The sequence below is a fragment of the Petaurus breviceps genome, unplaced genomic scaffold (genome assembly GCF_028583685.1).
Source record: "Petaurus breviceps papuanus isolate PSGF00001 unplaced genomic scaffold, PetGlider_PUasm1.0 111, whole genome shotgun sequence".
Taxonomy (NCBI): Eukaryota; Metazoa; Chordata; class Mammalia; order Diprotodontia; family Petauridae; genus Petaurus; species Petaurus breviceps.
In genome coordinates this window covers 1,060,887-1,073,752 of record NW_027185600.1, presented here as the reverse complement: position 1 = coordinate 1,073,752, position 12,866 = coordinate 1,060,887, and the positions used below count along the sequence as shown (strand labels likewise).

Below are 12,866 nucleotides of genomic sequence, written 5' to 3'. Positions count from 1 at the left end.
AAATCAGATGCCAGTTATGCTAACTAGGTGAATAAGGGTGGGATTAGGGAGGAGTTAAGGAGTGGTCAGTGCTTAAAGGAACATACACTTTTATTATTTACTGTGCAGGTGTATTGCCCATAATTCACTGGGAAATAGCCTAAGTGGGGGCTACCTGGAGGTGTGGTTTTAGGCTTGAAACGTCACTAAGTCAGCTAGCAGTCAGGGCTAACTGAGAAGTGCCTAGTCTGCCACCTATCAGTGTCATGTTTGACAAGATGGATGTTGGGAACCAAGGCTAACAGGGATTCAGGATGTGTATAATTGGCTGAGGAGTTAACTTACAGATAGTGCATTGAATGATTCATAGGTGCAGCTGGCCATTATACTGAGGGGAGATAAACAGTTCATGAATTGTTGCTAGGCAGAGTGCTGGCAGGGGGAAGGGGCATCTGAGGCTGGGGGGGGGGCAGGGAGGGGGCGGAGAATGTGATTTTACAAACTGGCTTTACAAATTGATTTTACAAACTGATGTTAGAAACATAGTCCCCCCAACCCCCCCGGGGGGGGGGGGGAGGGAAGGTATTTATCACCCTGTAGCCAACCTGGTGATGACCTTTTATTAACTTAACTTGGTTAGTCTTAGATGATAAGCTTATAGATTATTTAGAGGCTCATACTTGAAGCCTTTCCAGCTTAGTAGACTTCTGTAGCAGCAAGCATCCCAGTATCCCCAGGGTGGCTGCCAACACAGGTTCTTAGATCTACTTTTCTAAAGGAAAGCAAACTCAAAATGGATTAACAATCTTGCTTTAATCAATCAAACATATCATTCACCTAGTTCAGGGGGGAAAGTTAGCACCCCAAACTTCAGAATATACAGAAGTTACAAGCAAACAGAAACATTTCAAGCAGATAGGCCTCCAACTGACCATTACATCTATACCTAGTCAGTTACGGGAGAGGGAAGCATCAACATCTGGGTTTTTCAAAGCTAGGGGCTCTCAACAGCTTCTCAGAGTCTCATCTGGTAAAATCACACGACACTTCTTAAAGTGAGCCCCAAATTAAAGACTCCCATCAGGGGTTATATAGCCTTCTCCTGGCTCTGAGAATGTAACAATCCTCTTGACCCACTGCCCAATCACAAAGTATCTCCTGAAAAACAAGCCTCCCACCACAGGCTCCAGGTGCACTTAACCTAGGGGCAGGGAAGATCTTAAAAATTTACATTGCTATAACATTCCTGCAGCCAACCTGGTGATGACCTTTTATGAACTTAACTTGGTTAGTCTTAGATGATAGGCATATAGACTATTTAGAGGCCCATACTTGAAGCCTTTCCAGCTTAGTAGACTTCCCAGCGCTTGTGTTCCATTGGGATTGCTTTCAAGAATCCAGAGTTGCCACAATACCATCATGGGTGTCAAGTAGATCCCTAATGAAGATCTATTCTTTACCATCATTTAAAGAAATAAGACCATCAGCATGGTTACTTCATCCACTAAGCCTGATCACAATGTCTCCACAACCTAGCAACCTTCTTGATCAGTTTACAGAGAAAAATAATTCACTACCTTGTATCTAACCCTAGAACAGAGCCTTTCCAAACTAAGATGGCCTGACTCTCAGATAATAGACATCTGGGACTTGCTAAGATCTACCATAACTTGTGCTTTTCTCACAAAGCCATTGAAAGACAAACATTACTTCCACATTAAATTTTAGTGAAAGCTACAATACACAGAAGATATGAAAACAGAACTTATTTTTACCACTTTTAATTATTGACTTGTACTAACATTTTTAAACTATAAAATGTAAAACATACTATCTGAAGGGCAGAATTCATTAGTGGATAAAGTAATTGACTGTGAGTCAGGAAGACCTCGCTGTCTCTATTGCATACTAACTATGTGACCATAGGCAAAGCAGTTAGCCTGTCTAGGTCTCAGTTTCTTCATAGATTAAAAAAGAATACTAATACCTAGAATACCTCCCATGTATGGTGTTGCAAGGCTCAAATAAGAATATATGTATAAAACACTTTGCAAACTTTAAAATATTACATAAAGACAAACAATTATTACCATAGAAAACTAGAGATCTAAAAGTTCAAACCACTGACACTAATAGATCTGAGCCATTTGAATTGTTATGAAAAGTCTGCTTTAGCAATCAAACTGTCAAATCCCTACTACTGACTATTTGAAAATGTTTACCTTATGTTACATAATTATATGCTTAACTTTCAGAGCCTAAAAAAAAAGGTAAAAAGTCTTTTACTGAATCAGAACTGGATGTTTAATGCACTCCTTGGTGAAACTTATTTTTCCACTTGAACCTTGCTACTCAGAGTCTAAATTTTTCAATTCTCAAAGTTCTTAGACCAACACTTTATCCCTTGTTCTGTTCAAGTGTAGCTAGCAGTCCTGTATCCAATCCTAGGTGGAATTAAAATGTGTTAGCACCTTACTAGAAACATATCCTATTCCTTTATAAATGTGTCCATCTCCTGTCATGAATAGGCTAGTGCTAGTTCATCCCTGAACAGACAGTATTGATTTAGTAAATCCCAAAGATTTTTGACCTTTTTAAAAGAGATTCCCACTGCACACGATATTTCAGAGTGTCATGGACTTTTGTGCATTGAGATGAAACCACTACCATTTAAAGTGAGTATATTTCCTGAGAGGAACATAACTGCAGCAATTTGCCTTCCAGTTACTGTATATCTAAAAGTATAGGAAAGGTTTAATAATTTGGGTCCTGAATTTTTCTGAAGATAAGAGAAGTAAATACAGTAAAACAAATTTCCAATAAACTTACCCTTTAAATTTTGAAGAAAGCATAGTTGTGGCATAATGGAAAATATCATTTTTTTAAGGGTCAACAGACCTGGGCTATATTCTAAAATATGCCACTAACTAGTTGTGTAATATTGGGCTAGCCATTAAACCTCTTGGTTTCTATATTTTTTTAATCTGTTAAATGAAAGCAATGAACTAGAGAATTTCCAAGGTTCTTTTTAGGGATCAAATTCTATGAATCTAAGACTTAAACCAAGATTTACATAATGAAGGGGTAGAGGGGAAGAGACTATGATAGAAAAATAACAGCTCACATTTATATGATGCTTCATGGTACATGAAGTGCTTTCCTCATAACAACCCTATAAAATACCCAATGGGTGTAAATATTATTCCACATTTGACATTGAGGTATGGCACCTAGAGACACTCCAATTCACAAAAGGATCCTTCAGTCAATGATATGCCAGATTTAAGATACCTAGGAGTCCACATCCACTAAAAAAAACCCCTCTCGGCCCCACCATGAGTTTACTCACCTAGTTATACAGAGATTGCAATTAATTCAAAGCAAAGGTATTTAATGAAATATCATAGTAAAGACAGGGATAGAATATTTTTCTCCATAAACCTGAGGCATCCTTTTCCCACTTGTACATACCATCAGTGGAAAGAGTGAATAAAGACAGAAAATGCTGATTCATAGGTAACATACATGGCCTGAGTACATTATGGAAAGTAACAAATGTAAAGAACATGGATGACTATGGAAGGAAGATATATAAGGAAACCATAATCTCTACTTCTGGTGCTTTAGCATCATTGATGTCTTGCATTGATATCATTCCTTTGCCCCTGCTGAACCAGTCCCTCCTGCATCTTGCATGATGTGCAATACCTGCCCAACAAATAGGTGTTTCTCTTTTGGCCTCATATGGTAAATGTTTGATGGTGTTCTGCTGTTGCTGTCTGCTGTCAGATATGTGTCCACTCTGTATATGATCATGATCTGATTTCTGCTAAAATCATTACCTGAGTTTATTTTGGTTCCATAAGGGAAAAAGCAAGCTGTTCCATCAATCCTTTAACTTAAAGCCCAGAGGCATCTTTAATCAAACTAAGGAGGAAAAAAAAATGAGAGTTTCTCCTATAATAACACAAGGGAAAGGGAGCATAGGGGAGATCGAAGCTGTTTTGCTGAGCTTTGACCAGAAAGGATGTTCCTTGCCTCAGGTGCCAAATTCTTTGAAACACAGATCTATCCCCAGCTAACTACTGTTAATCAGGGGGTAAGCCCATTTCTTAACCTATACTTCCTGCCCACCAAGAACAGCCTTTCTGTCTGAAGTCTCACTCTAATTTGTAATGAGAAAATTCTTATAACTTCTTGCTTAATTTTCTATTTCTAACCTGCACACAATGAACATCAGTGCAGAGATAACCCTTCTACCAAATCGTCAAGGGCCGTTTGGGTAGCAGAGTTTCCCAAAGATTTTCAGATCACCATATGAGACTCCCCATACAAATGAATGGGAGGGAATGACCTTGAAGATTCAGAACGATGGAGACTATGAAAGCAAATAAAATACATTAAATCGTTGAGTTCATGAATGAATTCCAAAGTAATAATTCAGGAGTTTTAACCTAATAGAAGAATTATACTTGGCCAAGTGCCTGAGGCAATATTCAGTAATCCTGGACAAGGAAATTAGAGTTGTATTTTTTTTAATTAGCTTCTTAATATGGGGAAGAAGGTGACGAATTTGAAGGAAGAAATAGATTGCGTATTTCAGAGACATTCTCTTTTTTCATTTCAGAAAAGTTATGTCATAGTCTTCTTAATTTAAGAAATTCCACCTTATTTTGGCTAGAAAAAAAATTAATACTTTTCCTAGCACAGAATTAGGCCTTGTATTACTTTAATTCATATCATTTTCTGATCTTGTACTCTCCACATATCTAATTCCATTGTGTATGTAGGAATGCAAAATAGGTTTCTACCTTGTTACATTTCTCTCATCAGCAATGTCATCTAAATTCTGTTATCATAATTCCAGTCTTTCCTATTTGGGGCCAAATTACCCTAAGGAGCTATCTAATGTGCATTGTAAACTAACACACACACATACACACAGGCACACGCGAACACACACACACACACACACACACACACACAAACACCCAGTTGGGGTGTAAATGCACCTTTGAGTTCATGTTTGATCCAGTAAATTAGACTCTTCCTACCTGAAGAAAATGTACTTGCATTCTGGTTTATACTGAATATTTAACTTTATCTAGACCCCTCAGCTATTACCCATAATGTATATATAACTACACTTTCCCTTATTATATTTCTTCCATTGTACGCAAAACATTTATATTCAAATAGACTGCTGAATGGAATTCATGTATTTGTTTTTGTTTTTGTTTTTTAGAAAAGAAAGAAAACTCAGTATTAGCACTGAGACACTTAATCCAATCATTAACTCAAGTCTTAAAAGGTGGACATAGACTGTGAGCAATCTAGAATACATGCTGTCACCCTTATACCACCCAGAAATAATGATTAAATGTTATCACTAAACAAAGAACACTTAAAATAGGAAATAGAGAACAAGCCCTACAATTTACCATTTGGAGGGGAGTGTGAGAATTAATCCTACTTAGTGCAAGCATTCCAACCCAGTGCAAAAAACAAAACTGAAAGTTATAACAAGGCCAGAATTGTGTGTTATCTAACATTTGTACCTTTTCTGTGCATAGAAAAGTATTCTATTGGGCAGCTAGGTGGCACAGTAAATAGAGCACTGGCTCTGGAGTTAGAAGAACCTAAGTTCAAGTCCCACCTCAGACACTTGACACTTAACTAGCTGTGTGACCTTGGGAAAGTCATTTAACCTCAATTTTCTTGCCTTCCCCCCTCCAAAAAAAAAGGCATTTAATTTTTTTTTTTAATTAGAAAAGTATCCTGCAAATGTAAGGTGCTTAATTAGTATTGTTGTTCAGTCTTTTCAATTATGTCAGACTCTTCATGACCCCATTTGCACAAAGATACTGGAGTGGTTTACCATTTCCAGATCATTTTATAGATGAGGAAACTAAGGCAAGCAGGGTTAAGTGACTTGCCCAGTCTCACATCTATTTTCTGAAACCAGATTTGAACTCAGGAAGATGAGTGTTCCTGACTTCAGGCCTGCCACTCTATCCACTAGACAAACTAGCTGCCTATCTAATTAATAATGAGTGAATTAAATTAAAATGCCTCAGTATCTGGGTATATTTTTTTTGAGATGTTAATTGCTTACATGATATGCATAGAGCAGATTGCAATAAATACTGATTATGGACTTATTTGGGAAGTTTTGTTTATTTTTGGTCATCTCACATATATTTGCTTATTCTGTTGTATGCTACTACAGTCAGAGACTAAGAGTACTTCCTTTGTAATACCCAAGGTCTTTTAATATAGAACTCAGTATTGGTCAGTGTTACTGACTGAACTCCAAAAATGTCTTCACATATTGGCTGAGGTCATAAAGTAATCTTTCATATACTATTTCCCAACTCATTCCCAGTGGTCTTCCTCATGGATCTCGCATTGGCAGCTCACAAGGTGTGTGTACCAAAAGGTAGAACCAGACATAATTTTAATGGTTTATGATAGGGGCAGTTTTTGCTCAACTTCCTTTCTACATCCCTCTGCCATGTTCTAAGATGCACTTTTAGAGTATTTAAGGAATGTCTGTTACTTGCTCAAAGCCCTTTACTTTGGCATTCTAATGAGGTCTGCCTTACCCACAAAATACTGTATGCTTGAAAAATTCTTCCCCACTCCTAGGCCTTGTGATTTAACCATTGCACCACCTAGCTGCCACCACAAAAATAGAGACCATTAATTTGACATCTCTCTCCCAAAGTATTCTGATAGAAGTATTCAATTAAATTGGTAATTAACAGTTTTAAAGAAAATGAGGAAATGAATGGAATATTTGCTTAATAAGCCTTAGCAGATAAAAATCTTAAGCAGTCTTATTCTTCTTAAAAATGCTAGCTTTTTTCAGGTTTTTGGTTTCTGTTTTCTACCAGCTTAGATTTGCTTTTTAGGTATCTTTATTTTTTAACAGTTTTCACCAAAAAGGTAAAAAAGAAAAACAAAATTTTGAAGGCTGTTTACAAAGCTAGTAGGAAATTTCTGCATATATTTTGACCCAGATATTCTTATGTCCCAGGTATATGACATTTCAGTCTATGCTAGAAATCTTTGCAAGCCTAAAAGCACCAAAGAAATGATCAGCTATTATTACTATTATTATTAAAACTTGTTAAGTGTACTTTCCATGTATTGATAATCTGTATCCATATACCTATAGAAGCCAGAATGAAGGATGAATACGGGGTGTAGATAAAAACAAAATTTTAAGCAAAAATAACACAATTTATATGGTTGTGAGAATTTCCAGAACTTCAGAATTACTTCACTTCATGACCCAAAGCACATGCTTTTAAATAATATCAGTGGAGTTCAAAGTCTTTTGAGGACCAATTTGATTCTGGGGAACAGCCAAACATCTCTCAGAGCAAACCCTTGTGAGTGATGTGAATGATCAAGCTGTGAGATTCTAGGATAAAGAAAATTTTTAAAATTAAGTGGAGTGCCTCCAAAGTAATGAGACTGGCTTTCCTAGCTACCAAACAGCCCTTGCATAATTTATTCATTTACTTGCAGCCTGAATGCAGAAAATTTGCCTGACTTCTTACCTTCCTTCCAGAAAAAGAAAGCAGGCAGGCACAGAGCCTATTAAAGCCTTTTAAGTAAATGCCAAAATTTGGCAGATGAGTGTTTTTACCTCATATTTATGTTTGGGATACTTTGTGACCTTTGTCATTAATTAGGCAGTTGTGTGATACAAAGGATAGAAGGAGCTACCTAGGCCTGAAGTGAGCAAGACCTCACTTCAAATCTGGCCTTGAGCACTTAGCTGTGTGGCCTTGGGCAACCCACATAATCTCAGTTTCTTCATCTATAAAATGGGGATAATAATAGCACCTATCCCCAAGAATTGTTGTAAGGATCAAATAAGATACTATTTGCAAAGTATTTAGTACAGTGCCTAGTACATGTTGGTACTGTATAAATGCTAGTATTGTTATTATTAATTAATTAAAATACTAATATTTGCATAGATGTACTGTTAGGTTTTTTTGTTTGTTTCGGTTTTTTTTTTTTTTAGTGATAGTTAATACATAATGGATGCTCCTAGCTGAAGTAAGCTTTAATCCACTATTCCCAGGTTTATCTCCTTCCTGTTTTCAATACATTGCTAGGTTTTCAATTTATTCAACAAATGTTTATTAAGCCCCTATTAGCACAAGGCAAAGCAACGTCCTGCTGTGGAGGCATAAAATAGAGTCCTTGCCTTAAAGAAACTTTTAATCATTTATCTTTAAAATGGGTAGGTAGCTTATTTTATATCAAGGACCAAGGAAGTATAAAATATATTAAATATGAGCATCCACTTTTGAAAAATAACAATTAATTTGATTTTTTTCTAGGAGAAATATAAAAGTTTCAACTCATTTGCTTTTTAAATTAAGGACAAGGAAAATCAGACTATTGATTACAACAAATAGTAAACAAAATATCATGTCATAGTAGACTACCTAGAGAAAAAGTTTGAAAGAGCAGCATAGGAAAAGTGAAACATTTGGGGCCCCTTTCTTCCTCCCTCAGTGTCTCTCTCTGTCTCTCTATCTCTGTCTCTCTCTCTCTTTCCCTCTCCCTCTCTATTCATCTAATATCCTTGCTATAATATAAAACTAAATCATACCATTTACTTTGTAGCATTTAATAAACTTTATTTTTCCTGTTCCTAATTTTAAATTAATGTGAAATAATTTGAACCTTTTGCATTTATCTTTCCAAAATGACTCAAAATATAGTTGCCTTTAACTTTCTGTATCCTGAGATTGATTCCACTCATCTTTCTCCCCATGGACAAAATCTCCTTAACTTAAAAAAAAAAAAAAAAGAATTCTCACCACCTATGTAAACAATAATAATTGCTCAAATGTATATCACTTCAAACTTTGCTTAATGTTTCATATTCCTTTCCCCATTTAACATGTAAAAATATCATTATTTGATATCATGATATTTTCTATTACTTCAGGCTTAAAACTTTAAAAACAAGTTTGTTTACCCCTTAAAATATAACTTATTAAGAACAAGTAATATACCATCAAAAATTCTACATTTTTTTTTACTAATCCTTTTCTTACTAATGGAAACTTTTCTTACTAATCCTCAAACATTACTATTTGTCTTTTTTTGTGACTTTCACAAAACAGATTAATGGAACTACCACCCTATAGGCCCCTCTCTTGATTGATTATTCCCTAGCTTAGACCACCATTAAATGAGGAGATCAGTCATGCTTATTTCACTCATACCTCCAGTCAATTGTGCAAACTTCACCTCCTATCTAGCTGCTTTGTCCATACTCAGGTACCTTCCCCCTTTTCCCTTTTTAGTTACCTTTTATGTATGGTATTCATACATGAAAATGTAAGTTCCTTAAGGGTAAGGAATATTTGTATTTGCATCTCCAGCCCAGTATCTGGCACAGAGTAAGTTCTTAATAAATGCCTTATCTATCTATCTATCTATCTCTCTATCTATCTATCTATCACCTATCTACCTACCTATCTGTCTGTCTGTCTACCTATCTATCTATCTATCTATCATCTATCTATCTATCATCTATCTACCTGTCTATCTATCTACCTATGAAACATTTATAGATTCAAAGAAAGCTGTTTTAGAATAGAAGGAGTACTGAATTTAAAAATCAGAGAAGCTGTGGGGTTTTTTGTTTTTATTTTTTTCACCTTGCAGATCTTTTATTTCATGTCTAAGTTGTGCAGAAGACACGTGCATATGTTTTAACTAAAAAAAAAAAATAAGACAAAGCATGAGGAGAAAGCGGGTGAGGAAGCAGGGCTTCAGGGTACCACAGCTGACATGCTAATGGCTTTCCAGACATGCCTTTTTCCAGTCCTGCCCTCTTAGCTGTACAGTGCATTTTAACATAGTTTTGTATTCTCCTGTCAAATCTGCCTCAGTCTTATACTTGTCTGGTCCTTGTCTCATGTTGTCATTGTGGATAACGGTATCATGGGTCCTCTTATTCTCATCCCTGGCTTGGGACAGCTCATTTGTCAATGTCTGAAGCTGTCTCTGCACACACTCATTCTTCTCGGCCTTAGTGATAACTTTTCTCTTCTTTTGGTCATACGCGATGCCCTCACTTGTAGCCGCTGTACTCATTCCATTCATCCTGCAAGTTTTTGTGCACTTGCTAATTTCCAGGCTATACATAGGAGGTGGTGGCGGTGGAGGGGGGTTCTTCACATGGGGAAGCGCTTCCTTAGTCTTGACAAGATCGTCTTGGGCTTCCCTGGCCCTGAGCTGCCATTCTGCCACCTCATCCTCTTTATACCTCCTGGCTTCATCCTAGGAGAGCAGTCTTGGCAATGTATTCAGCACATTCAGCATCAGCTCCTGCTTCTCTCACAACATCTGCTCTTTCTCTCATTTGACAGTCTCTCTTCTTTTAGGTTTCCAACTGCTGCCTCCCCAGTTGTTTCTGCTGCTTCTCCTCCCAAGCTTGGGCTTTCATCTCCTATACCTCAATGGTATCTGGCTTCCTACAGCAGAACATGTAGAGCCCATGGTTCCCCATGCAAAGCTGAAGGATCTGCTTATTAATCTGGAGGCAAGGGGCATAATATACAAAGTCAGGTGTCTTCTTGCAGATGGGTTTAATGACAAACTTTTTGTAATTGAAAGAGAAGTTTCTGATTTTGCACCAAGGGAAGCCAGTCTTTGGAGTCAGTTTATCATCTTTCTCATAAATATTCAGCCCAAGGGCATCCCCTCCAAGCCAAAGGTCTGCTCCTTTTTTTTTATCTCAAAATAATTGATCCCATACATCTCCAAATCCTGAACAATCTTCAAATACTCCAGCATAACATTATCTTTCCTGGGGATCCAGTGCTTGGCATGCCACACCTGCACCCAATCCTCCCACTGTTACCTGGAGAGCTTGTGCTGGTCCATTACTCTCTTCCAGGATCAAAAGTTCAGAGCTGAGCTATCCAACCTTGTGTACGTCATTGTTATAGTCTCCAAACTTGACTTGAACAGCATAGCACCCAAGGAGCACTGCGGTCTCAGTACGGCAGTAGATTTCATCACTGAGGATTCCATCTTTCACTTATAGAAAGAACAGCTTCTGGATAATGTCCTGAATCAGTTCTTCTTCCTGTGGGTAGAATTTGGCCAGGAATTTGAACTGGAAGGAATTCTCCTTTCTGATTTCCTGAGCAAAGACCTTTTTATCAATCTTCAACCAGGTTGGAAATCCTTTATTATCCACATATTGGAGGCCAAAGTACCATACTTCCCAAAGGCCATTGGTCTTAACCACCTGGTCAAAGAAATAGTTGCTTTCTAGTAGTGAGCTCAATGACAAACTCCAGCTCTGCATCCATGGCAGTAACACAGATATTGATTGGTTTGGGCATTTTCAGTCCCTGGTGTGTTCCTTAATATTCCTTCAAAAAAAACTTTTGTGCAAAAGAGCTCTCTTCTTTCCCTGAGTAGTGCAAACTCAGTCCTCAGTTCTTCCAACCAGCTGGCAGTCAGTGGGCTAGTGCACTTCTCACCCTGGCTGCTCCAATGACCCAGCTTCCTGGGACCCCTGGCAGGCAGGCTAGATGGAGGGCCAGTGGGTGTGAAGAAATTGTGTTTAAATACTAGCATTAACACTACCCACGAGACCATAAACAAGTCATGTAACACCTCTGTGCCCCATTTTCCTCAGCTATAGAATGATGGAATTAGAATAGATGAACTTTAAGGACTTCCAACTTGAAATCTATGATCCATTGAAAGATACTTTTCATACATACTAGATTTTGTCAAGCTTATGTAAAATGACGTAGTTCTTCATTTCCCCAGTTATAGTCCTGCAGCTTTCACTTCCTGCAAATGGCTTTAACTCTAGCTCTAGGTCCCCCTTTCCACACAGACCCCCTGAGTAATACCTCAAGCTTGAGATACACTGTGTGAATGGATAGGGATCCCATTAAAAACAGTTTACTAGTTGACACATCAATTAAAAGGGAAGAGAAGGGAATAGTTTTACTAAGCACCCACTGTATGTCAGGCACTGTACTAAGCACTTTAACAAATATCTCACATGAGATAATAGTTGAGTAATGAGCCATTAGCAACTTCCTAGCAATAACTTTAACTTACAAGTTGTTTCCTTTTACAGAGCTCCCAGTTATTATTCTAAGTTCATCCCCAAACAAATCATTTTAAAAGAAAAGTCTAAATGCTTTCTTCACATTTTGCCCTCACTTCCTCTAAGAGAGTAGTTCTTAACTTTATCATGGACCCTTTTGGCAGTTTGGTGAAGTCTTTTGGAATCTTCTCAAAATTATATTTTATATTGGTAAAATGTATAGGAGTGTAAAAGATATCAAAAGTAAGTGAAAATAGAGATGTAATTTTTTTTCTCTCCAAGTACACAAATCATTTGAAATCTCTCTATGAACTGCAGATTAAGAACCATTCTATACAAAAGTTCTTGCCTTTAAAAAATTCAGAGAGTAAGATTAGCTAGTTAGCATAGATGTAGGAAATATATATGTTCACCCTGTACATTTTGTTTATGAGAAAACATATACCACAAGTTTCTTCTGTCATCCAGGATTCAAATCAATTCAGTTTAATTCAATTAAGTATATATTAAGCACCTACTACATGCTAAGAAAGTGTTAGGATATGAAAGCAACAGTGAAACAGTTGCTGACCTCAAGAAACTTATTTTCTTCTGGGACAATGCAATGTTGAAATGGTAAGGGAATTTGAAGATCTTCCCTGCCCTTTAATAAGCCTAAGGGAATTTGAGGACCTTCCCTGATTTGAAAATATACTCTGCCCCCTAATAGACTGAATGTGGTCCCATGGAGCCTGTGCTGGGAGAAGTTTGCTGAAGGATGAGTCAG

At 37.3% G+C, this 12,866-nt stretch overlaps 1 pseudogene; it reads right to left on the bottom strand.

Moving 5' to 3' along the window:
* Positions 1-9,872: 9,872 nt before the first annotated feature.
* LOC138157110 (ezrin-like) lies at positions 9,873-11,375 on the bottom strand (annotated as a pseudogene).
* Positions 11,376-12,866: the final 1,491 nt, after the last annotated feature.